General features: G+C 44.7%; 1 long non-coding RNA gene and 21 other non-coding genes across 22 annotated transcripts in view; 1 reads left to right on the top strand and 21 right to left on the bottom strand.

The window, feature by feature from the left end:
- LOC149074486 (uncharacterized) overlaps positions 1–24658 on the top strand; it is a 66417-nt gene extending 41759 nt beyond the window's left edge. Inside the window, exon 2 of the long non-coding RNA XR_016194481.1 lies at positions 22385–24658. This is a non-coding gene — a long non-coding RNA (uncharacterized LOC149074486). The remainder of the gene's footprint in view (positions 1–22384) is intronic.
- TRNAT-AGU (transfer RNA threonine (anticodon AGU)) lies at positions 34–107 on the bottom strand. The gene has a single exon. It is a non-coding gene; the product is annotated as a tRNA-Thr (tRNA).
- Positions 214–287, bottom strand: TRNAT-AGU (transfer RNA threonine (anticodon AGU)). Its single transcript has one exon. It is a non-coding gene; the product is annotated as a tRNA-Thr (tRNA).
- TRNAT-AGU (transfer RNA threonine (anticodon AGU)) lies at positions 745–818 on the bottom strand. The gene has a single exon. It is a non-coding gene; the product is annotated as a tRNA-Thr (tRNA).
- On the bottom strand, positions 1105–1178 carry TRNAT-GGU (transfer RNA threonine (anticodon GGU)). Its single transcript has one exon. It is a non-coding gene; the product is annotated as a tRNA-Thr (tRNA).
- TRNAT-AGU (transfer RNA threonine (anticodon AGU)) lies at positions 1285–1358 on the bottom strand. Its single transcript has one exon. It is a non-coding gene; the product is annotated as a tRNA-Thr (tRNA).
- On the bottom strand, positions 1805–1878 carry TRNAT-AGU (transfer RNA threonine (anticodon AGU)). Its single transcript has one exon. It is a non-coding gene; the product is annotated as a tRNA-Thr (tRNA).
- TRNAT-AGU (transfer RNA threonine (anticodon AGU)) lies at positions 2325–2398 on the bottom strand. Its single transcript has one exon. It is a non-coding gene; the product is annotated as a tRNA-Thr (tRNA).
- On the bottom strand, positions 2506–2579 carry TRNAT-AGU (transfer RNA threonine (anticodon AGU)). Its single transcript has one exon. It is a non-coding gene; the product is annotated as a tRNA-Thr (tRNA).
- TRNAT-GGU (transfer RNA threonine (anticodon GGU)) lies at positions 2866–2939 on the bottom strand. Its single transcript has one exon. It is a non-coding gene; the product is annotated as a tRNA-Thr (tRNA).
- Positions 3046–3119, bottom strand: TRNAT-AGU (transfer RNA threonine (anticodon AGU)). The gene has a single exon. It is a non-coding gene; the product is annotated as a tRNA-Thr (tRNA).
- Positions 3224–3297, bottom strand: TRNAT-AGU (transfer RNA threonine (anticodon AGU)). Its single transcript has one exon. It is a non-coding gene; the product is annotated as a tRNA-Thr (tRNA).
- TRNAT-AGU (transfer RNA threonine (anticodon AGU)) lies at positions 3404–3477 on the bottom strand. The gene has a single exon. It is a non-coding gene; the product is annotated as a tRNA-Thr (tRNA).
- TRNAT-AGU (transfer RNA threonine (anticodon AGU)) lies at positions 4105–4178 on the bottom strand. Its single transcript has one exon. It is a non-coding gene; the product is annotated as a tRNA-Thr (tRNA).
- Positions 4285–4358, bottom strand: TRNAT-AGU (transfer RNA threonine (anticodon AGU)). Its single transcript has one exon. It is a non-coding gene; the product is annotated as a tRNA-Thr (tRNA).
- On the bottom strand, positions 4465–4538 carry TRNAT-AGU (transfer RNA threonine (anticodon AGU)). The gene has a single exon. It is a non-coding gene; the product is annotated as a tRNA-Thr (tRNA).
- On the bottom strand, positions 5004–5077 carry TRNAT-AGU (transfer RNA threonine (anticodon AGU)). Its single transcript has one exon. It is a non-coding gene; the product is annotated as a tRNA-Thr (tRNA).
- On the bottom strand, positions 5184–5257 carry TRNAT-AGU (transfer RNA threonine (anticodon AGU)). Its single transcript has one exon. It is a non-coding gene; the product is annotated as a tRNA-Thr (tRNA).
- On the bottom strand, positions 7086–7159 carry TRNAT-AGU (transfer RNA threonine (anticodon AGU)). The gene has a single exon. It is a non-coding gene; the product is annotated as a tRNA-Thr (tRNA).
- TRNAT-AGU (transfer RNA threonine (anticodon AGU)) lies at positions 7436–7509 on the bottom strand. Its single transcript has one exon. It is a non-coding gene; the product is annotated as a tRNA-Thr (tRNA).
- Positions 7616–7689, bottom strand: TRNAT-AGU (transfer RNA threonine (anticodon AGU)). The gene has a single exon. It is a non-coding gene; the product is annotated as a tRNA-Thr (tRNA).
- A 242-nt stretch (positions 24659–24900) lies between the features above and the next one.
- TRNAT-AGU (transfer RNA threonine (anticodon AGU)) lies at positions 24901–24974 on the bottom strand. Its single transcript has one exon. It is a non-coding gene; the product is annotated as a tRNA-Thr (tRNA).
- Between the last annotated feature and the right edge of the window lie 148 nt (positions 24975–25122).

The following is a 25122-nucleotide window of genomic DNA, read 5'->3' as shown; positions in this document are numbered from 1 at the left end:
AACGTTTGCTGTCTGACATGCGTTACTCTTGGAAGGCGCCGGTGGAATTCGAACCCACGATCACCTGTTTACTAGACAGGTGCTTTAACCAACTAAGCCACGGTACCACTCTTGAGACGGGAAAAATGTTTTACACAATTATTTATCAAATACTGATGCATGAAGGAAACTGCCAAATAAAACGTTTGCTGTCTGACTTGCGTTACTCTTGGAAGGCGCCGGTGGAATTCGAACCCACGATCTCCTGTTTACTAGACAGGCGATTTAACCAACTAAGCCACGGCACCACCCTTGAGACGGCAAAAATATTTTACACTATTATTTATCAAATACTGATGCATGAAGGAAACTGCCAAATAAAACGTTTGCTGTCTGACATGCGTTACTCTTGGAAGGCGCCGGTGGAATTCAAACCCATCTATCTCCTGTTTACTAGACAGGTGCTTTAACCAACTAAGCCACGGTGCCACTCTTGAGACGGGAAAAATGTTTTACACAATTATTTATCAAATACTGATGCATGAAGGAAACTGCCAACTAAAACGTTTGCGGTCTAACATGCGTTTTTCTTGGTAGGAATCGAACCCACGATCTCCTGTTTCCTAGACAGGCGATTTAACCAACTAAGCCACGGCACCACCCTTGAGCCGGGAAAATTGTTTTACACAATTATTTATTAAATACTGATGCATGAAGGAAACTGCCAACTAAAACGTTTGCTGTCTGACATGCGTTATTCTTGGAAGGCGCCGGCGGGATTCGAACCCACGATCTCCTGTTTACTAGACAGGCGCTTTAACCAACTAAGCCACGGCACCACCCATGAGTCGGGAAATATGTTTTACACAATTATTTATTAAATACTGATGCATGAATGAAACTGCCAACTAATACGTTTGTTGTCTGACATGCGTTATCCTCAGAAGGCGCCGTCGGCATTCGAACCCACGATCTCCTGTTTACTAAACAGGGGCTTTAACCAACTAAGCCACGGCACCACCCTTCAGGTTGGAAAAATGTTTTACACAATTATTTATCAAATACTGATTCATGAAGGAAACTGCCAACTAAAACGTTAGCTCTCAGACATGCGTTACTCTTGGAAGGCGCCGGCGGGATTCGAACCCACGATTTCCTGTTTACCAGACAGGCGCTTTAACCAACTAAGCCACGGCACCACCATTAAGACCGGAAAAATGTTTTACACAATTATTTATCAAATACTGATGCATGAAGGAAACTGCCAAATAAAACGATTGCTGTCTGACATGCGTTATTTTTGGAAGGCGCCGGTGGAATTCGAACCCACGATCTCCTGTTTACTAGACAGGCGCTTTAACCAACTAAGCCACGGCACCACTCTGTAGACGGGAAAAATGTTTTACACAATTATTTATCAAATACTGATGCATGAAGGAAACTGCTAACTAAAATGTTTGCTGTCTGACATGCGTTTTTCTTGGTAGGAATCGAACCCACTGTATTCTGTTTACTAGACAGGCGCTTTAACCAACAGAGCCACGGCATCACCCTTGAGACGGGAAAAATGTTTTACACAATTATTTATCAAATACTGATTTATGAAGGAAACTGCTAACTAAAGTGTTTGCTGTCTGACATGCGTTTTGCTTGGTAGGAGTCGAACCCACGATCTTCTGTTCACTTGACAGGCGCTTTAACCAACAGAGCCACGGCACCACCCTTGAAAGGGCAAAAATGTTTTATACAATTATTTATTAAATACTGATGCATGAAGGAAACTGCCAATTAAAACGGTTGATATTTGACATGCGTTATTCTTGGAAGGCGCAGGTGGGATACGAACCCACGACCTCCTGTTTACTACACAGGCGCTTTAACCAACTAAGCCACGGCACCACTTTTAAGACGCGAAAAATGTTCTACACAATTATTTATCAAATACTGATGCATGAAGGAAACTGCTAACTAAAATGTTTGCTGTCTGACATGCGTTTTTCTTGGTAGGAATCGAACCCACGGTATTCTGTTCACTAGAAAGGCGCTTTAACCAACTAACCCACGGCACCACCGCCAGGACGGGAAAAATGTTTTACACAATTATTTATCAAATACTGATGCATGAAGGAAACTGCTAACTAAAATGTTTGCTGTCTGACATGCGTTTTTCTTGGTAGGAATCGAACCCACGATCTTCTGTTCACTAGACAGGCGCTTTAACCAACAGAGCCACGGCACCACCCCCGAAAGGGCAAAAATGTTTTATACAATTATTTATTAAATACTGATGCATGAAGGAAACTGCCAATTAAAGCGGTTGACATTTGACATGCGTTACTCTTGGAAGGCGCCGGCGGGATTCGAACCCACGATTTCCTGTTTACTAGACAGGCGCTTTAACCAACTAAGCCACGGCACCACCATTGATTCCGGGAAAAATGTTTTACATAATTATTTATTAAATACAGATGCATGAAGGAAACTGGCAATTAATACGGTTGCTATTTGACATGCGTTATTCTTGGAAGGCGCAGGTGGAATTCGAACCCACGATCTCCTGTTTACTAGACAGGCGCTTTAACCAACTAAGCCACGGCACCACCATTGAACCGGGAAAAACGTTTTACATAATTATTTATTAAATACAGATGCATGAAGGAAACTGGCAATTAAAACGGTTGATATTTGACGTGCGTTATTCTTAGAAGGCGCAGGTGGGATACGAACCCACGATCTCCTGTTTACTACACAGGCGCTTTAACCAACTAAGCCACGCCACCACCCTTGAGACGGCAAAAATGTTTTACACAATTATTTATCAAATACTGATGCATGAAGGAAACTGCCAAATAAAACGTTTGCTGTTTGACATGCGTTATTCTTGAAAGGCGCCGGCGGGATTCGAACCCACGATCTCCTGTTTACCAGACAGGGTCTTTAACCAACTAAGCCACGGCACCACCATTAAGACGGGAAAAATGTTTTAGACAAATATTTATCAAATACTGATGCATGAAGGAAACTGCCAAATAAAACGTTTGCTGTCTGACATGCGTTATTCTTGGAAGGCGCCGGTGGAATTCGAACCCACGATCTCCTGTTTACTAGACAGGCGCTTTAACCAACTAAGCCACGGCACCATCAATAACGGGAAAAATGTTTTACACAATTATTTATCAAATACTGATGCATGAAGGAAACTGCCAACTAATACGTTTGCTGTCTGACATGCGTTATCCTCAGAAGGCGCCGTCGGGATTCGAACCCACGATCTCCTGTTTACTAAACAGGGGCTTTAACCAACTAAGCCACGGCACCACCATTAAGACCGGAAAAATGTTTTACACAATTATTTATCAAATACTGATGCATGAAGGAAACTGCCAAATAAAACGTTTGCTGTCTGACATGCGTTATTTTTGGAAGGCGCCGGTGGAATTCGAACCCACGATCTCCTGTTTACTAGACAGGCGCTTTAACCAACTAAGCCACGGCACCACTCTGTAGACGGGAAAAATGTTTTACACAATTATTTATCAAATACTGATGCATGAAGGAAACTGCCAATTAAAACGGTTGATATTAGACATGCGTTATTCTTAGGAGGCGAAGGTGGGATTCGAACACACGATCTCCTGTTTACTACACAGGCGCTTTAACCAACTAAGCCACGGCACTACTTTTGAGACCGGAAAAAATGTTTTACACAATTATTTATCAAATACTGATGCATGAAGGAAACTGCTAACTAAAGTGTTTGCTGTCTGACATGCGTTTTTCTTGGTAGGAATCGAACCCACGGTATTCTGTTTACTAGACAGACGCTTTAACCAACAGAGCCACGGCATCACCCTTGAGACGGGAAAAATGTTTTACACAATTATTTATCAAATACTGATTTATGAAGGAAACTGCTAACTAAAGTGTTTGCTGTCTGACATGAGTTTTTCTTGGTAGGAATCGAACCCACGGTATTCTGTTTACTAGACAGACGCTTTAACCAACAGAGCCACGGCACCACCCTTGAAATAGGAAAAATGTTTTATACAATTATTTATTAAATACTGATGCATGAAGGAAACTGCCAATTAAAACGGTTGATATTTGACATGCGTTACTCTTGGAAGGCGCCGGCGGGATTTGAACCCACGATCTCCTGTTTACTAGACAGGCGCTTTAACCAACTAAGCCACGGCACCACCACTGAGCCGGGAAAAATGTTTTACATAATTATTTATTAAATACAGATGCATGAAGGAAACTGCCAACTAAAACGTTAGCTCTCAGACATGCGTTACTCTTGGAAGGCGCCGGCGGGATTCGAACCCACGATCTCCTGTTTACTAGACAAGCGCTTTAACCAACTAAGCCACGGCACCACCCATGAGTCGGGAAATACGTTTTACACAATTATTTATTAAATACTGATGCATGAATGAAACTGCCAACTAATACGTTTGCTGTCTGACATTCGTTATCCTCAGAAGGCGCCGTCGGGATTCGAACCCACGATCTCCTGTTTACTAAACAGGCGCTTTAACCAACTAAGCCATGGCACCACCCTTCAGGTTGGAAAAATGTTTTACACAATTATTTATCAGATACTGATGGATGAAGGAAACTGCCAATTAAAACTGTTGCTATTTGACAGCGTTATTCTTGGAAGGCGCTGGAGGATTCTGAACGCACGATCTGCGGTTTACTAGACAGGCGCTTTAACCAACTAAGCCACAGCACCACCATAAAGACTGGAAAAATGTTTTACACAATTATTTATCAAATACTGATGCATGAAGGAAACTGCTAACTAAAACGTTAGCTCTCAGACATGCGTTACTCTTGGAAATCGCCGGCGGGATTCGAACCCACGATCTCCTGTTTATTAGACAGGCGCTTTAACCAACTAAGCCACGGCACCACTCTGGAGACGGGAAAAATGTTTTACACAATTATTTATCAAATACTGATGCATGAAGGAAACTGCCAACTTAAACGTTAGCTCTCAGACATGCGTTACTCTTGGAAGGCGCCGGCGGGATTCGAACCCACGATTTCCTGTTTACTAGACAAGCGCTTTAACCAACTAAGCCACGGCACCACTCTGGAGACGGGAAAAATGTTTTACACAATTATTTATCAAATACTGATGCATGAAGGAAACTGCCAACTAAAACGTTAGCTCTCAGACATGCGTTACTCTTGGAAGGCGCCGGCGGGATTCGAACCCACGATCTCCTGTTTACTAGACAAGCGCTTTAACCAACTAAGCCACGGCACCACCCATGAGTCGGGAAATACGTTTTACACAATTATTTATTAAATACTGATGCATGAAGTAAACTGCCAACTAAGACGTTTGCTGTCTGTCATGCGTTAGGGTACGTCCATAGTACACCGCTTCCCGCTTCTCGCTTTATTGCTTAAACCGCGGCAGTTGTAGAAGGCGAGATGATCCCTCGCGATTCTAGCCGGTGGTGGTTATAGTGCACCGCTCGCGGGAGCGTCTGCTTGCATGAGCAGTTGGCATCGTGGAACTATCACGTGGGGATCTATTGTGTTTTTGTTGACAACAAAAAATATTTATCATAAAATTAAACATGAAAGAATGACGAATGCACATGAAATGAATAGGACTCGCCTTGAAGTTGCTATAGGTTTAGTGCAATCGCTAATAATAGTTAATTAATTAATTGATGATAAATCAGCGATTTCGCTTTTAGTGCCACAACAAATTTTCGATTAAAAAAACGAGAATTAATCGTTACAAAATTCCGTTTGATTTAGTTTTATCGTTAATTAGTTTATATTAATGATAAAACTAAATCATGATCGATAATCAACTAATAACGATAAAACTGAACTGGCCGATAATTAGTTAATCAACTAATTAACGGCAAAATTTGTTGGATTTCGTTTTAGCGTTAATTAGTTAATTAACTCTAAAACGAAATCCAACGGATTTTGCCGTTAATTAGTTAAACTAATTATCGGCCAGTTCAGTTTTATCGTTATTAGTTGATTAGTTAATTATCGATCAGTTAATCGTTAATTAGTTAATCAACTTAATTAGTTAATTAACTAATTATCTTATGAGTTAATTAACGCTAAAACGAAATCCAACGGTATTTCGATTAATTAACGATATCGTTTTTATTACGTCAACTAATTAACGATTAGTATTAACAATAATTAGGCGTCATAAAAACTCCGTTGGATTTAGTATGATCATTAATGATTCTTAATTAATTAACGATTTCGCTTATTATGTCATAACTAATTAACGATTAGTATTAGCAACAATTATCCGTCACAAAAACTCCGTTGGATTCAGTATAATCGTTAATTAACCGTAATTAATGATTAATCAACGATATCCCTTTTATTATGTCATATCTAGTTAACGATTAGTATTAACAATAATTATTCGTCATAAAACTCCGTTGGATTCAGTATTACCATTGATGATCCTTAATTAATAACCGATTTCGCTTATATTATGCCATAACTAGTTAACGATTAGTATTGACAATAATTAATTCTCACAAAAACTCCAATTGGATTCACTATAATTGTTAATTTTCCTTAATTACTTAATGATTAACGATTTTGCTTTTATTATGTCATAATTAATCAACGATTAGTAATAACGATAATTAATCGTTACAAAAACTCCGTCGATTTACTATTCCACTATAAAACGAACACAGAGGAAAGTATCCGTTTTAAAGTGCAAGCGGTGAGCCGGCCAAGCGAGAAAAAGAAATAACAATTCATTCCGGTTAAAGCGGGTAAAATCAGTTTCAGCCGGTAAAAGCAGGTAGGCGGGCGCACTATGGCCGCCCCAATGAGTTTTCACGATCTATTTTTAGCCGCGATAAAGCGAGTAGCGAGAAGCGGTTCACTACGGACGTACCCTTACTCTTGGAAATCGCCGGCGGGATTCGAACCCACGATCTCCTGTTTATTAGACAGGCGCTTTAACCAACTAAGCCACGGCACCACTCTGGAGACGGGAAAAATGTTTTACACAATTATTTATCAAATACTGATGCATGAAGGAAACTGCCAACTAAAACGTTAGCTCTCAGACATGCGTTACTCTTGGAAGGCGCCGGCGGGATTCGAACCCACGATTTCCTGTTTACTAGACAAGCGCTTTAACCAACTAAGCCACGGCACCACCATTAAGGCGGGAAAAATGTTTTACGCAATTATTTATCAAATACTGATGCATGAAGCAAACTGCTAACTAAAATGTTTGCTGTTTGACATGCGTTTTTCTTGGTAGGAATCGAACCCACGATATTCTGTTTACTAGACAGGCGCTTTAACCAACAGAGCCATGGCACCACCCTTGAAAGGGGAAAAATGTTTTATACAATTATTTATTAAATACTGATGCATGAAGGAAACTGGCAATTAAAACGGTTGCTATTTGACATGCGTTATTCTTGGAAGGCGCCGGCGGGATTCGAACCCACGATCTCCTGTTTACTAGACAGGCGCTTTAACCAACTAAGCCACGGCACCACCATTAAGACGGGAAAAGTATTTTACACAATTATTTATCAAATACTGATGCATGAAGGAAACTGCCAACTAAAACGTTTGCTGTCTGACATGCGTTACTCTTGGAAGGCGCCGGCGGGATTCGAACCCACGATCTCCTGTTTACTAGACAGGCGCTTTAACCAACTAAGCCATGGCACCACCGTCAGGACGGGAAATATGTTTTACACAATTATTTATCAAATACTGATGCATGAAGGAAACTGCTAACTAAAATGTTTGCTGTCTGACATGCGTAAGACGTGGCCGCCGTTGTCTCAACAGCCATGGAGGACATCCTGTCCCGGCCCCCCAACACTTCCCAAGCGCCTGCGACCTCCGAGACCCAGAGTAAGGTCGAGGCCCGGTCTCACGAGCCTCGGGAGTCGTCGAACGACCCAAGGGGCGGACCCCAGAAGGAATCAGCTTCACCAACAACGCCCACTGGGGATGTGAGCTCGTTCTTCGTTTCGCCGCTCGACATTCACGACGAAGAACTATCAGAAGGAGAAACTCACGAACACTCGTCATCTTTTTCCCCGCCCACATTGCGCGTTCGCACAGCCAAGCATGTGTCTGCCCCCCCCGCAGGAAGCCTCGTCATCGACTTCCTTGCAGCAAAGATACACGAAGACCCGTCATGCTCCCCCGCCGCCGGGAGTCTAAGGGGCGAGAGTCTAGGCAAGAAAGCCTAGAGAAGGAGAGCCCTGGACAACAACCTGGGAATCCCGTACTCCGCTACGGACTCCGGAGAAGACTTTGATCCCCCCCGGTGGACTCCCCCCCCTCGTCGTCACACGCTCCCCCACATAGATCCCCCTGCAGCGAACGCCCCCAGCCCCAGAGATATGGCACGAACACGCCGGACAACGCTGCCAGCTGACCCAATTACCCCCCTGGAAAGGCATAATGGGCAATCGAAAATCACTGCGAACTCTGACGCTCCCAAGCCGGGCCCAGATCAGATTGCGACCTCCCCTACGCGCCGTACGCTGATCAACGTCTCGGATATCATCCAAGAAGTCAGGGAGATTGTCTTGCACGCTTCAGGGAAGGGGAAGTATCTCCGCTACGGCGTCCCCTCAGCCCATAGGAAGACTGCCCTCCGGCACTTAGATATCCTCGCTCTGTGGGCCGACAAGGCGGACCAGATGCCTGTCCCCACGAGCTCAGCGACACCGCCTGCCGGAACAGGGTACTACGCCACCTCGCCAACGTCAATGAACTCTGGCGCCCGCCCGAAAGAGTACAAGCGCAACCAACAGACCCAGACAGACGAAATAAGGGAAAGAACTATCCAGGACATCATGGAAGGAGATGGAATCTTCAGTGCTGCCACCCGCCTACAGGATAACACCCTCAAGGAAAACGTTCCATCACCCAGACCTCAGAGACCGCAACGAAATCACATTAGGGGCCGCAACGTATCAACTATGCACCCTACGCCCCCCTTGCGAGAAAACCGGGCCCTGGGACTTCTGGAGAAAACTGGCACGCCTCCACAGGACGCCTTGAACCCTCCAGCGGACTCGGCAGTGGCGTACGAGGACGATGCACCCATCCCTCCCCCCCCCGGAATTTGCGGACACCACTAGAGGGCCGACAATCATGCAAGCGACAGCAGCGGACGAGACCTCCAACAGAGCCGCGGACACGACAAGACAGGACAATCCCCCAGCGAGTACACAGGGCCATGTGTTACCTCAGCCGACCGCCTTTCAACTGAGACTTTTGGAACTGGCCGATAGATCGGCACCGGATTTACAATACCGAAGGGAGAACCCTTGGACCGAGGTCACCAGCCAAAAGTTCCGTCGTCGACAGCGTCATGCGCCAAAGCGATCCCGCCACGTCCACTTCGAAACGCCCAGATACCTGAAGGAACACCCCTCGACCTGCCCTCGGAACCCCCCCATTCGCAATAGATACACGGCAACCCCTCATCAAGAACAGAACCTTCGTCAGCACCCTGATCGAAGGCGTCAGCAACAGGAGCGGACTATTGACCTCAACCGGCGCCCCAACATGGTGAGAGGCAACGACTGGGCCCGAACAACACCCACGCATGGGCAGCGCCCGAAACCAACCAGAGCGACGCAATTCCAGAGGGACCGCCCTCGCATTACTGACCACCCCTCCAGCGCCCCGCATCTGAACAGCCGCCCCCAACAGTCTTTTACAATGGATCCTCCTCGCTATACCACGTATGCAAGGGCAGTGGGCAACGCCCATCAAACCTCGCACTTCTCCAGGCAGTGGGCCCTCCAGGCATACTTCTTCTCCCCGGAACAGGGCACCAATAGGAAGGTTTACGACGACCTCATGGAGCAAATCCTCCTTTCCAACATCATTTCGCTGGAAGCCAAACCACTAGTCGCTGCTAAACTTACCTCAAGTGGCATCACCATCACGGGACAGACCACAACATTCCGTCGCCAAGTGGTACAGGAGATATCAAACAACTTTAAGCTTAAGCATAACATCTACATTGCCTAACTTTTTTCTGTTCTCCTCCCAGCCATTATATGTCTTCATCAACAACTTCTTCCTCAAACTCTGACTCAGACTCCCTACTGGACCCTTCCTCGCTTTCTGGGAGAGGCCTTAAGATCCTACAGATCAATCTGGACAAGGCACATGCCGCCACCTCCAACGCCTACGTCCACGCCAGGAAACATGAATACGACTTCCTCCTTGTGCAAGAGCCAGCCCTACTGCACCACAGAGTGGACTGCCCCAATAACTGGCGTTACTGGCAGTCCCGAAACGCAAAAGCGGCAATCATCCAAATCAACCAGTCCTTTTCCCCCATTTTCCTGTTCCACAGCCAAGGGGCAGTTGCCATCAAGTTGTCCCTCCCATCCTCTACGGTGGTCCTCTGCTCGGCATACTGTTCGCCATTAGCGGACATTGACGCGTCCATTGCCGAACTGGACTCTCTCATCCAGGCAGCAGGCCCGGCAGACACTATCTTTGCTACAGACCTCAACGCCCACAGCCCTGTCTGGGGTTATAGAAATCAAGATGACAGGGGCAGAAAAGTCTTGGATTTCCTGTCGTCTTTTGACCTTTTCCTGCTGAATGACCCCTCTTCACCTGCCACATACACGCATGGAACGGGCTCCGGCTGGCCAGATATCGCATTCACAAGTTCCAAGCATATCTTTGATCGCACGAAGTGGGCCGTGGACACAAGGAATAAATCCCTTTCCAGCCACAAGTACATCGACATTCACGTCCACGATCGCCATCTTCAACAGAACCTGCCAGGACCTATCCGGTATAAAGACACGCAACGATGCCTGCTCAGACTCCGCGCTCATCTCCCTGCAGCACTCAATCAACTCTGCCGGGAATTGCCCCTCATCTCCACAAAAGCGGATCTCGACACGCACGTTACCACGCTGGTTTCTGCTCTTCAAGCGTCCTGCGCATCCACTCTCGGAATCAAGTAACCCCCAACCTTCACGCAGGGCATACGCTGGTGGTCCCCCCAACTTTCGACAGAGAAAAGGGCCATCAGAGCCCTGGAGAGGCGCATCTCCAGATGCAAAAGGCGCCAACAAGACACGACGGAAGAAACTCTCTCCCTGCGACAACTTCGCGCCAATTTCAAACGGTTGGTTAAACGTACTCGGATCGAATCCTGGAGAAAGCTCTGCACGACGACAAACACAACATTCGGAACACCTTACAAAGCTATCTTTCGTTCAAAGAAACCGCCGCCATCGCCTCCTACGCCTCATCCCCATCTCTCAGCAAAAGAACTGGCAGCCATGCAGCTCAAGGACTTTTTTCCCGACGTGGAGACAAACATACACATCCAAGCACCGACAATCAATACACACCATGAACCGCCTTTCCACCCACAGGAGGTCCTCCGCATAGCAAAGGCACTGAAACTCAACAAGGCGTCCGGTCCAGACGGGCTCTCCAACAGAATTGTACAGGCGTTTGTCCAGACAATGTTGGACTACTGGACAGGAGTGTGCAACAAGTGCCTGGATTTTTCCCTGTTCCCATCCATCTTCAAAAAGGGCCGCCTGGTACTTGTACCTAAGCCTGGTTCCGCACTAACAACGTCATCCCGGCCTATCACGCTGACCTCGAATCTGGGCAAGATACTGGAAAAACTAATCGCACAGAGGCTGACGTTTTACTTGGAGCAAGGAGAGGCGCTTCATCCGATGCAATTCGGCTTCAGGGCAGGAAGATCAGCAGACGACGCCCTTCGCCACCTGCTGACTTCGATCGAGGCAAACCGCAGGGAGAATCTCCTTACGGCAGTAATCTCGCTGGACATCAAGGGAGCCTTTAATAACGTACGCCACGAGAAAGTCATCAGCGCCATCCGCAACCTTGATGTCCCAGCCCCATTTAGTTGGACTGTGATGTTTGTGAGACTATTTTGTGTCTAGTCTCTCGAATTCCCACTACTCTGTAATCATGGATATTCATCGGATGGACTGTGATGTTTCATGGGAATATTTTTAACCATATCACTGTATATATATATATGTGTGTTGTTGTTGTTGTTTTTTTTTTCTGTCCCGCTCATTTAACAGAACTGCGATGTTTGTCATGTTCTTTCCTGACAATTTCCACTTGATGTTAAGCACTTGCTGTCATTTCTGTTCAGTGCTTCCATGTGCCAATATATGCATGTTTTCTTTCAGGTGGCAAAGGAGCTGAAGCGAGTGATTGGCGACCGAGATCCCACGGGTCCATCTGCAGATGGATTGGTGGGGATGGAGTGCGGTGTTGGCATGGACGGGCGCGGGCTCCCGGAGGGGGACGGACGTTTGGTTCCGTTCTGTTGCTCCTTTGAGCGATGAGTGGCGGACGGGGGTGTTCTCTCGTGGACTGGGGGAGCCGAGTGCCTCGGAATGTTTTTGCTGGGCCGGAGATCTGGCGGGCGGTCCACCTGTACTCCTTCTTGACCATCGGAGGTTTCCGGGAGCTTCCCGGAGTGTGGCTGCTTGGAATGGAGTGGGGTCCCGGCGGGACGGACCCGGTGGCTTGCGAGTCGGGGGATGTTCGCCGGGCCCGGATGTCAGGAGAGTTCTTCCAGCATGGCCCAGCCGCAAGGTAATCCGCTTATATCCCGCAAGGGACAGAGCGGGGGCCATGTTTGGTGTTATGTCAGCCCCATTTAGTGCGCTCCTAGAGGATATCCTGCCGGACAGAGAGGTCACCCTGTCTACGGACATGGGCGAGGTATCACGCACTTTAGTGCGTGGCTGCCCGCAAGGTTCATGCACCGGTCCGGCCTTCTGGAACCTCGCATTCGATCCTCTTCTTCACTCATCGTTCCCCCTTCCACCTGGCACAAAGGCGTTCCTTCAAGCCTATGCCGACGACCTGGTGCTAGTCCTAGCCGCTCGCCAACCGGAGAATGTCACGTTACTCGGACGCATCGTTCTCCCTACGATCTCCAGATGGCTCCAGGAAAACGACCTTCAGGTGGAACCATCCAAATCACTGGTCCTGTGGCCAAACAAGCGCCTGAAGAAGCCCTCGTTCAAACTGAACAACGTCAGGCTAAAGCATGCCTCATCAATTAAGGTTCTAGGGATAATTATTGATAAGAACTTTAACTTCCTCTCGCACGTGTCGTACTTGCAGAAGAAGACGGCAAAGATGCTCAAAGACTTCAGGCGCCTCTCAGGCTCGAATTGGGGCTACGGCAAGGAGTTCCGGAATACCCTCTATCGTCAGATAATTGTCAGGCAAGTGGCCTACGGTGCATCCATATGGTATTCCGACCCCGGCGTCAGGCTCTCAAGGGCGGTTCAGGCTCTTCAGCGCCCGCACCTCCTGTTCATCACTCGAGCATACAGGTCCACGTCGAACAAGGTACTCCAGCTGGCCACCCACAACCCTCCTCTGGGCCTCGTTCTGGAAGCGGAGAATCGCCAGGTTCGGCTGCTTAGGTTCAGGGAAGACGTCACGTTTTTTAACGCGAGATTCCTGGCCGACAGGTTTGAACGCCCGGTCCCCAGCGTTCCCCAGCACCCGTCAAAGGAGCTGCCCACGGACCAAATTGCTCTTTTCCAGGCGCCATTCAACGAACAACAGTGGCAGATCTTCACAGATGGCTCCAAGAACTCCGACGGCGTGGCCTCTGCATTCGTGGCATTCCGCAACCATGTCCGAGTACAAGACTGGAGCTCCCGACTCAACAATTTCAACACGATCTTCCAAGCTGAGATCTTTGCCATTCTCCAAGCGGTCCGCTTCGCTTCATCATGCTCTGAACCTTCTATGATCTTCACTGACAGCATAACACCAAACATGGCCCCCGCTCTGTCCCTTGCGGGATATAAGCGGATTACCTTGCGGCTGGGCCATGCTGGAAGAACTCTCCTGACATCCGGGCTCGGCGAACATCCCCCGACTCGCAAGCCACCGAGTCCGTCCCGCCGGGACCCCACTCCATTCCAAGCAGCCACACTCCGGGAAGCTCCCGGAAACCTCCGATGGTCAAGAAGGAGTACAGGTGGACCGCCCGCCAGATCTCCGACCCAGCAAAAACATTCCGAGGCACTCGGCTCCCCCAGTCCACGAGAGAACACCCCCGTCCGCCACTCATCGCTCAAAGGAGCAACAGAACGGAACCAAACGTCCGTCCCCCTCCGGGAGCCCGCGCCTGTCCATGCCAACACCGCACTCCATCCCCACCAATCCATCTGCAGATGGACCCGTGGGATCTCGGTCGCCAATCACTCGCTTCAGCTCCTTTGCCACCTGAAAGAAAACATGCATATATTGGCACATGGAAGCACTGAACAGAAATGACAGCAAGTGCTTAACATCAAGTGGAAATTGTCAGGAAAGAACATGACAAACATCGCAGTTCTGTTAAATGAGCGGGACAGAAGAAAAAAAAAAAAAACATATATATATATATATATACAGTGATATGGCCAAAAATATTCCCATGAAACATCACAGTCCATCCGATGAATATCAATGATTACAGAGCAGTGGGAATTCGAGAGACTAGACACAAAATAGTCTCACAAACATCACAGTCCAAAATGCACTCCAGAACAAAACCAGCGCTGTGGCAATTCATGGTTCACTACAGTAGATCGTAGGGCTTACAAATATACATATGGATACATGTGAGTAAATGCAAACACATAGAAAAGATTACAAAGATACATGAATATGTGAAAAAGTATAAGAAAGGCAACGGAAATCTGAAGAACATCATTGTTCTAATTTCACTAAGAGTTGACAATGGGAATTCATGTGAAACCTCGTTGTTCGATGAAAGAATGAAAAGTTTATGGTTCGTAATCGGAGTCTGAGCAAGAATCACCTACATCATGACCCTCTACAATAGCAGTCACTGGTCTAGGATGGATGAAAGAGTCTTGATTATTTTCAAGTTGATTGATGAGCATTTTAATTTGACCGTGGAGACCAGAGGTACTGAGCACTGAAGTCATCCACGATTGAACATCATTTGCCTGGACCCGGATGTGTAGATTCGCGGTCAAAGGGCAAGTGGTCGCGTAATGGTACGATGTGCCCTCCTCCCCGCATTTGCACTTTTCTGTTCTCTTGTGGAACCTGGCAAGGTAGGCGGGAAATGGACCGTGTTCGGAAAAGAAGAGGATCATTTCCCTAGTCCATTTCCTAAGCTTGCAGTTAACGGTGGGGAGCAGAGCGAAAATTTTGCGACCAGTCTTTCTCTCGTTAGACCATCGATGCTGCTATTTGGTCATCATTTCTTCATGAAGAATGTTGGTTGCCCATGACACGGGGAGAAATATCGTGAAATCTGGTGAAGCTCTGGTCGTCGCTGATTTGGCCAGTTGATCGGCCCGTTCATTACCATATGTGCCCTCATGGGCTTTCACCCAAGCAATTTTAATATGTGGATTGTCACATAGAACTTCACGGATTTGTCGGGCCGTACGATGTTGAGATAATGGGTCTTTGATGGCAAATATGGATGACAGAGAGTCAGTGTATATACTCACTGGTTTTTTACATTCTAGAGCCTTTTGGACGGCCATATGAATTGCAAAAAGCTCCGATTGGAACACAGTATTTGAGTCATTTAATTTACATGACCATTTGTAGATTTCCATACCTCCTTTAAGTATGATGAAGGCTGCAGCCACGCCGTTTTCTGATTTTGAACCGTCCGTGAAGATGTTAAGGTCGGTATTCTCCTGCCCTATTTTTGCAGGTGCAGTGGAGATCTGTTCTTCTTGTGGATAATCCGCTGGGTGATGAGTCCAACCTGTTGTCTTGGTCTGGAGCTGGGAAGAACTGATGGTGCCATCCTGAAGCTCGATATTTTGTTTGTTTCTGAGTAGTAGACCCTTTTTAGCTTCAAAACCAATGACCAAGCGCAGTGGGGGTAAGCCGGCTAGAACCTGTAATGCATTTGTGGGTGAGGTGGAGTATGCTTTCAGAATATATAATAGGCAACCTCTCTGGATGGAATCAAGTCTTCTACCTTGCTCCTCCGTAAGTTTACCTCCCCATGCAGTGGCACCATATGCTATTATCCGCTGTGCGACAGTTAAATATAATATTCTGCGCATTCTAACACTGATGCCCCAGTTCTTGCCAGTGGAGCACCAGAATCGAGGGAGAAGTGCATTGATCCTTAATGAGATTTTCGATATGTGTTCGTACCAATTACATTTGTCATCAAAAACGACTCCAAGAATCTTGATGTTTGAACTTCTCTTGATGAATTGTTCGCCAAGTCTAATGGACGGGGGTCGTTTCGGGGAGATCCACATGAATCTAGTTTTCTCCATTGCCATCTCCAGCTTATGTTCCCCAAGCCAATGATTTATTGTGTTGAGGATCGAGGATGCTAAGTTACCCGTCCTTTCCACTGTCGGTCCCGAGACCATAACTGTGATGTCGTCAGCGTAGGCCTGGACCCGAACATTATTAGGCCAGGAGATGGAAAGAATGTCATTTATGAACAGATTCCAAAGAAGGGGACCTGAGCAAGAGCCCTGAGGACATCCCCTTGTCATCTTATGGCGAACCGGTCCTTGAGAAGTGTTCATTTGGACCATCCTTTCTTGTAGAAGGCTGAAAAGAAATCTAGCAAGATTTGAAGGGATTGGCAAGTTCATTAATTTAGAAACAAGAATATCGTGATTGATGTTGTCGAATGCACCCTGGATGTCAATTGTGATAATTATGACATTATGTTTTTTCTTTTTCTGTCTCTGTATTTCGTTGGTGATTGCCAGTAGCGCATGTTCGGCAGATTTCCCGTGGCGAAAACCATACTGTAGAGGGCTGAAAACATCGTGTTTATCCAGAAAGTAGGAGACTCTTTGGCATACGACTTTCTCCAACAGCTTTCCAAAAGTGGACAAAAGGTGGATTGGTCTGAAGGATTTGGTTTTCGTAGGGTCTCTATCCTTTTTCAAAAAGAATAAGACGTTACTTATTTTGAAATGAAGAGGAAAGTGGCCGAGATCCAGGCATTTATTGAAGAGAGAAAGAAAGACATCAGGAAATTTTTTCAGGAGTGCTTGCATGACCACATTGTTGATGGCATCAATTCCTGGGGCCTTTTTCTTATTTAGATGCGAGGCGATATGCCACAATTCCGAAAATTTGATCTTTTTGTTGTCTGGGCATAGAGATGATGACGCGGCGCAGACCTGTACAGGAGAAGAATCAGAATTTGATGGGAAGAATTCTTCGAGTTGGCGCTTGGCTTGTTTCTTGATCGAAATGTTTCCTTCAATATTTTTCTGGAAGAAAATTTGGGGTGAGAGTGACGACTGTTTAACCGTTGCTTTGTAAAAAGTGCCATATGGGTCTGTGGCTGCGCTACAAATTTCCCTCCACGATTTCCGCTTTGTTTCACGGATAAGTCGAGAATATATGGCTCTGTTACGGTGGAAGATAACTCGCAAAGTCTCCTTGTTAGTAGTATTGGCAGCTAAATATTTTCGTTTGCTTGCCCTGGATTTTCTCCTCGCCATCTCCAATTCCTTCGTCCACCAATCGTCGAAGTAGTGCTTCTTTTGCTTAGAGACCAACAGGTACGTGTGACCTTTATTTTCTATAGATTCAAAAAGATTATTAGTATGTTCTTCAAGCTGTTGGACCGAGGAAATAGATTTTATTTCTTGTAGGTGAACTTGCATATTATCTTCAAGCATTTTTAGGAATTTGTGTATTCTTCTTTTAGAGTTGGAGTATTTAATTGTGCTGCAAAGAACAGGATGATCTTGGACGGTGATCTCAATGTAGCAATGAGGACTATGCGCGACGTCCTCGTTTCTTGCCTTCCAGGTTATATGGTCCAATGGGGGAACACAGTTAGACAACGTCACATCGGGGGCACCAGTAGCACCATAGTGGTCATAAGTTGTTGTGCCATCATTATGAAAAATTAAATGATTAGCTCTAGAAAAATCCAAGAGCATCCAGCCCCTAGTGTTTGTGTCTTTATAACCCCAGCTGCTGTGGTGTGCATTCATATCAGCAGAAATGAGAACTGGGAGATCTCCGGCCTTGCTATAGATCAGGTTAAGTTCTTGAATGGTTAATTCGATTTTCGAGTACGGAGACGAATAGGCTGAGACTAGTATAATCTCACCTCTGTCGGTAGAAATTCTGATGGCTACGCAATTTGTCATTATCGCGAATGTTGCTCCAATTATTTTTTTATTGGCAATGACAATTGCAGCTTTATTATTCTTTGACATCCACCGAGGCCAGCTGGTTGGGAGTTCACGAAGTCTTCCATTGCCGAAAAGAGGTTCTTGAAGCAGCAAAATATCCCACGAGTGTTTAGTTGCTCTCAGTGGGAGAAGCGCCATTGCGTTCCTGCATCTATTACTGTTAAATTGTAGAAGTTTTAGATTAGGTGCCATGAAAGAAAACAAGGTATTGGGTATTGAAATTAAGCAATGAAGATGTTGAATTTAAGTTTGAAGTTGTTGTGTATTTCCTTGATAACTTGAGACCTGATGGTTGAAGATTTCCCGGAGATTGAAATACCCTTGCTTGTAAGTTTGGCCGTGATATGTTGCTTTGCGTCAGCTTTGATAACATTAGAGTAATGTATTTGTGAAAGAAGATCGTCGTAAATTACTCTGTTGTTCCCCTTGGTTGGAGAGAAGAACCAAGTATGAATATGCCAGTTCTGTGATAAGATCCTTCCGGATGTCTCTTGCACCATTTCACCATTCCTGACGACTTCGGCAAAGGAGGTCAGCGGATCTGAGAATCTGACTTTTTTCATCTTATTTGAGATTATTTCAATATTTCCAGTGTTGACTTTGCCTGAATTACGATGTTGAGTTGAACCTACTGCCGGGTACTGTGGTCTTGTTGAAGAAGTATTGAAGGTGCACCTTCTTAGAGGGGAAGAGCTTTTATTCTGTTGTTCATTCCTACGTGTAGTTTTATATTGGACCAGCTCCTTCTTACGTTGGGAAAAAGTTCTAGCCCTCGGTGTTGAATTATTCTTCCAATTTTTTCCAGTTTGTTTGAGGGCATAGGATTTTCTGTCTGTTAATCGCTGATTATTCTCCATTTGCATCCTTTGTTTTCGATGCGATTGAAGTTGTCTCCAGTTAAAATATTTGTTATTCTTCTTGTTGCGTTGGACCACTCTCCAACCTTCTTCTGTTGCGGTCCCCTCATAGTTGTGGGTGGTTTGGTCATATCCAGCCATATGGAACATTTTTTCCTGAATAGAAGGTCTCTGTTTATCCTGAATAATTTCTCGTTGTTGAATTTCTCCCGTTGGATCTTGATCAGCATAAACTTCGTCCGAGTTAGTTAGAGGATCAGATTCGGATGAGAATTCATGTGGTGGTGGGATTATGAATTCTTGATTGGTGTTCCCTAGTTGTGGATGTACAATTTCTTTGAGACGGTTACTCTGGCTGCTTCTTTTACTTTTTTCAGAATTATTTCCCGTTCGATTACTCCTCTGTTGAAAAGACCGTTGAGGAAGAGGTTCTTCGAAAATTCTTTGTTCTTCCAGGATATCTTGTAGGGTCCGCTCTATTACTTCTCCAGTCTGAGTGGATTTATCTGTTTTTTGAAAACTCTTTTTGTTTCCATTTCGTTCAAGTTGAATGTCTTTATGTTGAGATCTTTCTTGAACTGAAGTTTCGACAATATCCTGTGTCGATATACTATTATCTTCTACTTCCTCATTGTAGGTGCCGATTGCCCATATGTTGATAATTTCCAGGAGTTTTTCGGCCTTTTTTCTTTGGAGCGTAGGTATTCCGAATTTAAAATTTTTTCCCTCTCCTGTGGAATATCTAATTATTTGTGTTAGCTCTTGGAAAATATCCTGGATGTTGAAGACACCATTTATAAATTTCCTTGGTGAGAAAATATCTATTATATTCGTATTCTTGGATGTTGATGCAATTTGTTCTGTATTCTTTAAAACTCGTTGTGCATCCAGTGCGGGACTGCTTGAAGAGTAGTTATGTCCACAATTTTTATTGCTGTAATTACAGGAATTATTTTGTATTGGAGTTAAGTTCACACTTTCTTCTAGGATTTCATTTCGAATAATTGATCGTTCATTGGAGATTAACGATCTTTCTATTGTTGCTGACGCACCATCGTCAGGAAGGATCAATTTTTCCGGTACAACCGCAGGATTCAACTCTCCAGGGATTCCTGTTATTTCCAGTTGGCTGTTCTTATCCAGTTGAGTAGTTTTTGCTCCTTTGGTACTATTGCCATCAAGACGTTCTTTGTTCGTCGTTGAGTACGGGATGTCGAGGAATTTATCTACCTTATTTTTTGATTTCCTCGTCTTTTTCTGCCCTTTTTTGTTTCTTTTCGAGGAAGTATTTGGTGAATCTACAGGATTCGGTGCTTCTTTCTCCTGAGATTGCCTGCAGATGTTGCTATTACGTGAAAGAAACTCATTAACTGCGTTTCCAAAATTTTGTATCGTAAAAGTATTTTCCATGGTGTTCTGGTCTTTTGCGGTCAAGTCATCATTATCCTGGGAATCCATTATTGTAGTCAGGGGGGTTGAATTGCCCATCGGTGATACCAAGAAGAACTTGGACCTAGAGATATTGGATGATACTGATTCCAGGGTGTTTGAAGATTCCGTGGCCATATTGTTGGGTCTTCCGTCCTGTTTAATTCCCTCAAGGATGTTGCATTGTTTCAGAGACTCTGTCGTTGTGTCCGTTGTCTTAGCCGAGAGTTGGGATAACGTGTCATGGATGATCTCCTGGACTTCTGATGTACCAGCTTCTCCATCCTCAGCGCTAACGGTTGGTTCTTCTGATATTGGTAGACCAATCTCAAGTTCAGAAGACTTGATTTTATCCGTCCTGCATACCTCATCTGTTGATACAAGAAGTTTTTGTCGTGGATTCATCGATGTGAAACTGATGTCAGCATCAGTCGAAGGGTCTGAATTGTCCAACATACTCGATTTGGTGGAGTCAAAAGATGATTTGGTGATGTCTATTGTGTCATCCTCATCCTCTGTTAAGTTCTCATGAACCCGGCTGAATACCTTGAGTGAGTCATTAAGCACCCTTGACTTGAGGTAGTTTCTCAGTCTATATTTTAGTCGAGTTTTCATTTGATGCACTGTGTTCTCCAATTTCTGGAATCGCGACGACGTCTTTGGAGTATTGTCATCCATCATGAAAAAGTTCAATGGAAATATTTGCAAGAAACACCAAATTAGCACTGACTATCGTATATTGTTAGAGGTTGCAGAGAAATTTCCAAACTTAAGCGAATTAGTGCAACAATGTAAAATGTACCACGAGAGAAAATATGTCCATATATATGTATCATAGTAAAAAAAAAAAATACAAAAAAGCAAAAAGTGAAAAGATGCAAAATGTTGCCAAAAAATACCTAAAGAAAAATCACAGAAATTCCAAATGCATATCACAAGAACGGCCAACTGTTATTTAAAAAAAAAACAAAAAAAAAAAAAAACACAACAACACCAAATTTGACTCGAATCGGAAAGTAATTTCTGGAGTAAAATATCCCCAATCACTTACCGATTAGCAAATCCAATTAGCGGATTTTAGACGAAAACATTTATGCGATTTCACGCAAAACTCAAGTGCAAGAAGATACACCAATAGAATATAAAAGCAAGGTTACAAGTTACAAGATTGAATTTTGATCAGGTGAACAAATTAGCGCTCCAATTGCCAGCAAAAACGGTCGAACAATATCGAGTTTGGTGTCTATGAATTCGTGAGGCAAAACGTTATGATTTGTGCAGTTCACAAGTAGTAGAAGCAATTAGGGTACCAAATTTCACATAACTAATCAATGACAATTAGCAATATATTTACCTTCCAATATTATTATTATTATTTTTTTCCCCCCCTTCCGAGAAAATATGCTATAAATAGAAATCAAGTCTCCCAAAAATGAATCAATACTCAATCACTATAGAATTAGGTAAGACCAATCAACTTCCAACACTAAATGGAAAAATTCACAATATATACACACTTGAATAAATAAATATAAAAATATATACAGCACATCTATGAGGCAGGTGGTTATGTATATAACGGAGCTGGAAGGACATCTGGACAGCTGGAAAGACGTTTACTGTTTACGACTTCTGAGTTTGACAGTTGGGAAAGCACACACAAAGGTACTGAAAATGTAGCGCACTATTTATGAGGTTTTGTATCTGACAGCTCAAAAGACGTTCACAAAAAACCGTTATACTATTTTTTAGCTCCGAGATATGAAGGTATATATAATATGCCAGTCTATCACTTCCTGTTCTAAGTATTAGGATAAGTATATCGAAACATCAACATATATACACCTACATATATATATATATATATTTTCTTTTTTATAGGTCTGGAGAAGCAAAATGGCCTCGACAAAAATACAATTAAAACAATCAATGAGAAAAACCAGTTGAAAATGTGCACAAACAACCAGGGCCGCAACAAAACAAATATATCAAAAAATAGTACAAAAAATCAGCGAAAATATTATGTAAACAAGTTCACCAAATGTTCATTAGAAAACATGTCATTACCACTAATTGGTTTTGCAGTTTTAAGCTAATCAAGCTATTATCTCGGGAACCGAACGTGACTCAGACATATGACCATTTTAAATATTCGGCCAAAACATATATATGCATTAAAAATTATAAAATTCAAGCAGAAGGAATAAATTTAATTGTTCAAAGTTTTCTGCCTTAATCAATACTAAGGTGGCCACAGAGAGTATGCTTTGGTAGAACCTTAATAACTTTCACATTTATGAACCGATTTGATCCACAAAAGTTTAAAACTGTTCAATAAGGATCGGCCGACAGTTCCATCACAAACAATTGAAGGGTTGTCACGCAAATTAAAAAGTTATATAATGTCGAATGTCAAAGTACTTACAAATTACGGCTCCCGCATAAATCCAAAATGAATACACAGAAACACTACACTTCTCAAAAAATTAATTAAAAATACATCCTGAAGCCGGCTGATCACAAGATTAGAACAGGAGACACACAAGAGTTGGGACTATCCTGGGTGCCCTCCTCTTGAAAAAAAAAAAAAAAAAAAAATTCACAACGGCACGAATATGATAGCGTTCCAAAACACAAAAACAGAAAGAAGAAATTTGATGAAATTACACAACAGTATTCCCTACGGCCGTTGCGCTGGCCACTCGGGTAAGGCTACCGAGCCTACAACATTTGGGGTCGGCTACCAGACTTGAAGTTTCTCGTGGCACGGAGCTCTGAAAAAACGTTACCGGCCTGTTTGAAGTCTAAGGCGCAACTCATCTTCACTGACAGCCTCTCTTCCCTCCACGCCATATCAAACCCGTTCAACCGAACCCAACTGGTGAACGACACTCGCAATACCCTCCTCCTGCACCCACGCATACGCCTTTCATGGATTAAAGCCCACCAAGGATTTAAAGGCAACGAGGAGGCCGACACCCTAGCAAAAAGCGCCACGACAGCCACTTCTGCCATCACTCTCCCGCTGCCAGCTTCGCACGCGAAGTCACATTTTGCTACGCTGGTCCTCCGCAGGTGGCAACTCATATGGAATGCGGAGGAGACTTCCACCAACGTTAACCTCATTGTCCCAACGGTCTCACGTGGTCGGGAGGTGTGGTCAAGGACGAAAATCATCTTTTACACGGAACATGGTCCCTTCCCGACGTACTTGAAGAGGTTTAAGGCCTCGAATAACCACTTCTGCGCCTGCGGGGGAATCGGCGATCTCCATCACTACGTTTCCATATGTACCCTTACGGAATCGTACCACTCCTTCTTCTTGGGAGACTGGAGCGTGCACCAATATGCATGGAAACGACGTATGATGCGCAGCCCCTTCAACTACAACAAAATTGCTGCACTAATTAACTTCTTGGAAGCTTTTTCGCACCTTCTACATCAAGATACCATGTCTGACCCCCCGTCTAGCGACTCTGACAGCGAAAATACGGATGATCTTGACCCGCCAGTTACCAGATCCCGCTCCACCGGTCAACATTTTATGCTGGTGTAATCCGAAACCCCTCAACGAGATGCGATACGACCAACTCACCCACTCAGGGCTTGTGTAAGCTCCCTGATGCCGACGCCGTAACTATAGGATCACATGTGTATTATCGTGTGTATTATAGGATCTCCTGTACATTTTGTATATTTGTATACTGTTCTTTCTTGCACTATTTTTTTTTTTTCATCATTTTGGAAATCTGCACAGCACGGGCACTCTGCTTCGCTCAATGTTTTTTTTTTTCTTTCTGTAACCGTCGTAGAGGGACGGCGCGGTGTCCCCCCTTGGTAAAACTTGGCTCTCCAGCTTCCTGGATGGGAGCGCTCTCTAGCAACGGCTAGATGGGAGCCATCACTCTCTGGCAGACGGCCAGCAGAGATGCTCCCCGGCGCAGACGGCCCGGGTGGGAGCCTAGGTCTGGACACCAAGCTCCCTCGAAAGCGGACGCGCTGCTCTGTCACCTTTCCTTTTCTCACATATATCTATCCAAGAATCTTGGACTCGTGATGGGACAGTATTGTCTTCCACGGTTGTGTCCATTCTGCATGGCTCTTGCAGTCAGATTTTCTTTTACTCAATAAACGGTCTCCGGCGCGTCTCCAATACGTTAGAGGTTCTCACGAATATTAACGTGGAGGCGCGTCTGGTCTTTCTGTCTGACATGCGTTTTTCTTGGTAGGAGTCGAACCCACGATCTTCTGTTTACTAGACAGGCGCTTTAACCAACAGAGCCACGGCACCACCCTTGAAAGGGGAAAAATGTTTTATACAATTATTTATTAAATACTGATGCATGAAGGAAACTGCCAATTAAAACGGTTGATATTTGACATGCGTTATTCTTGGAAGGCGCCGGCGGGATTCGAACCCACGATCTCCTGTTTACTAGACAGGCGCTTTAACCAACTAAGCCACGGCACCACCATTGAGATGGGAAAAATGTTTTACACAATTATTTATCAAATACTGATGCATGAAGGAAACTGCTAACTAAAATGTTTGCTGTCTGACATGCGTTTTTCTTGGTAGGAATCGAACCCACGATATTCTGTTTACTAGACAGGCGCTT

This window comes from Pholcus phalangioides, unplaced genomic scaffold (assembly GCF_987345545.1).
Source record: "Pholcus phalangioides strain wild (caught in Gottingen) unplaced genomic scaffold, Ppha-v1.0 ptg000017l_1, whole genome shotgun sequence".
Taxonomy (NCBI): Eukaryota; Metazoa; Arthropoda; class Arachnida; order Araneae; family Pholcidae; genus Pholcus; species Pholcus phalangioides.
This window is presented reverse-complemented; position numbering and strand designations above follow the sequence as displayed.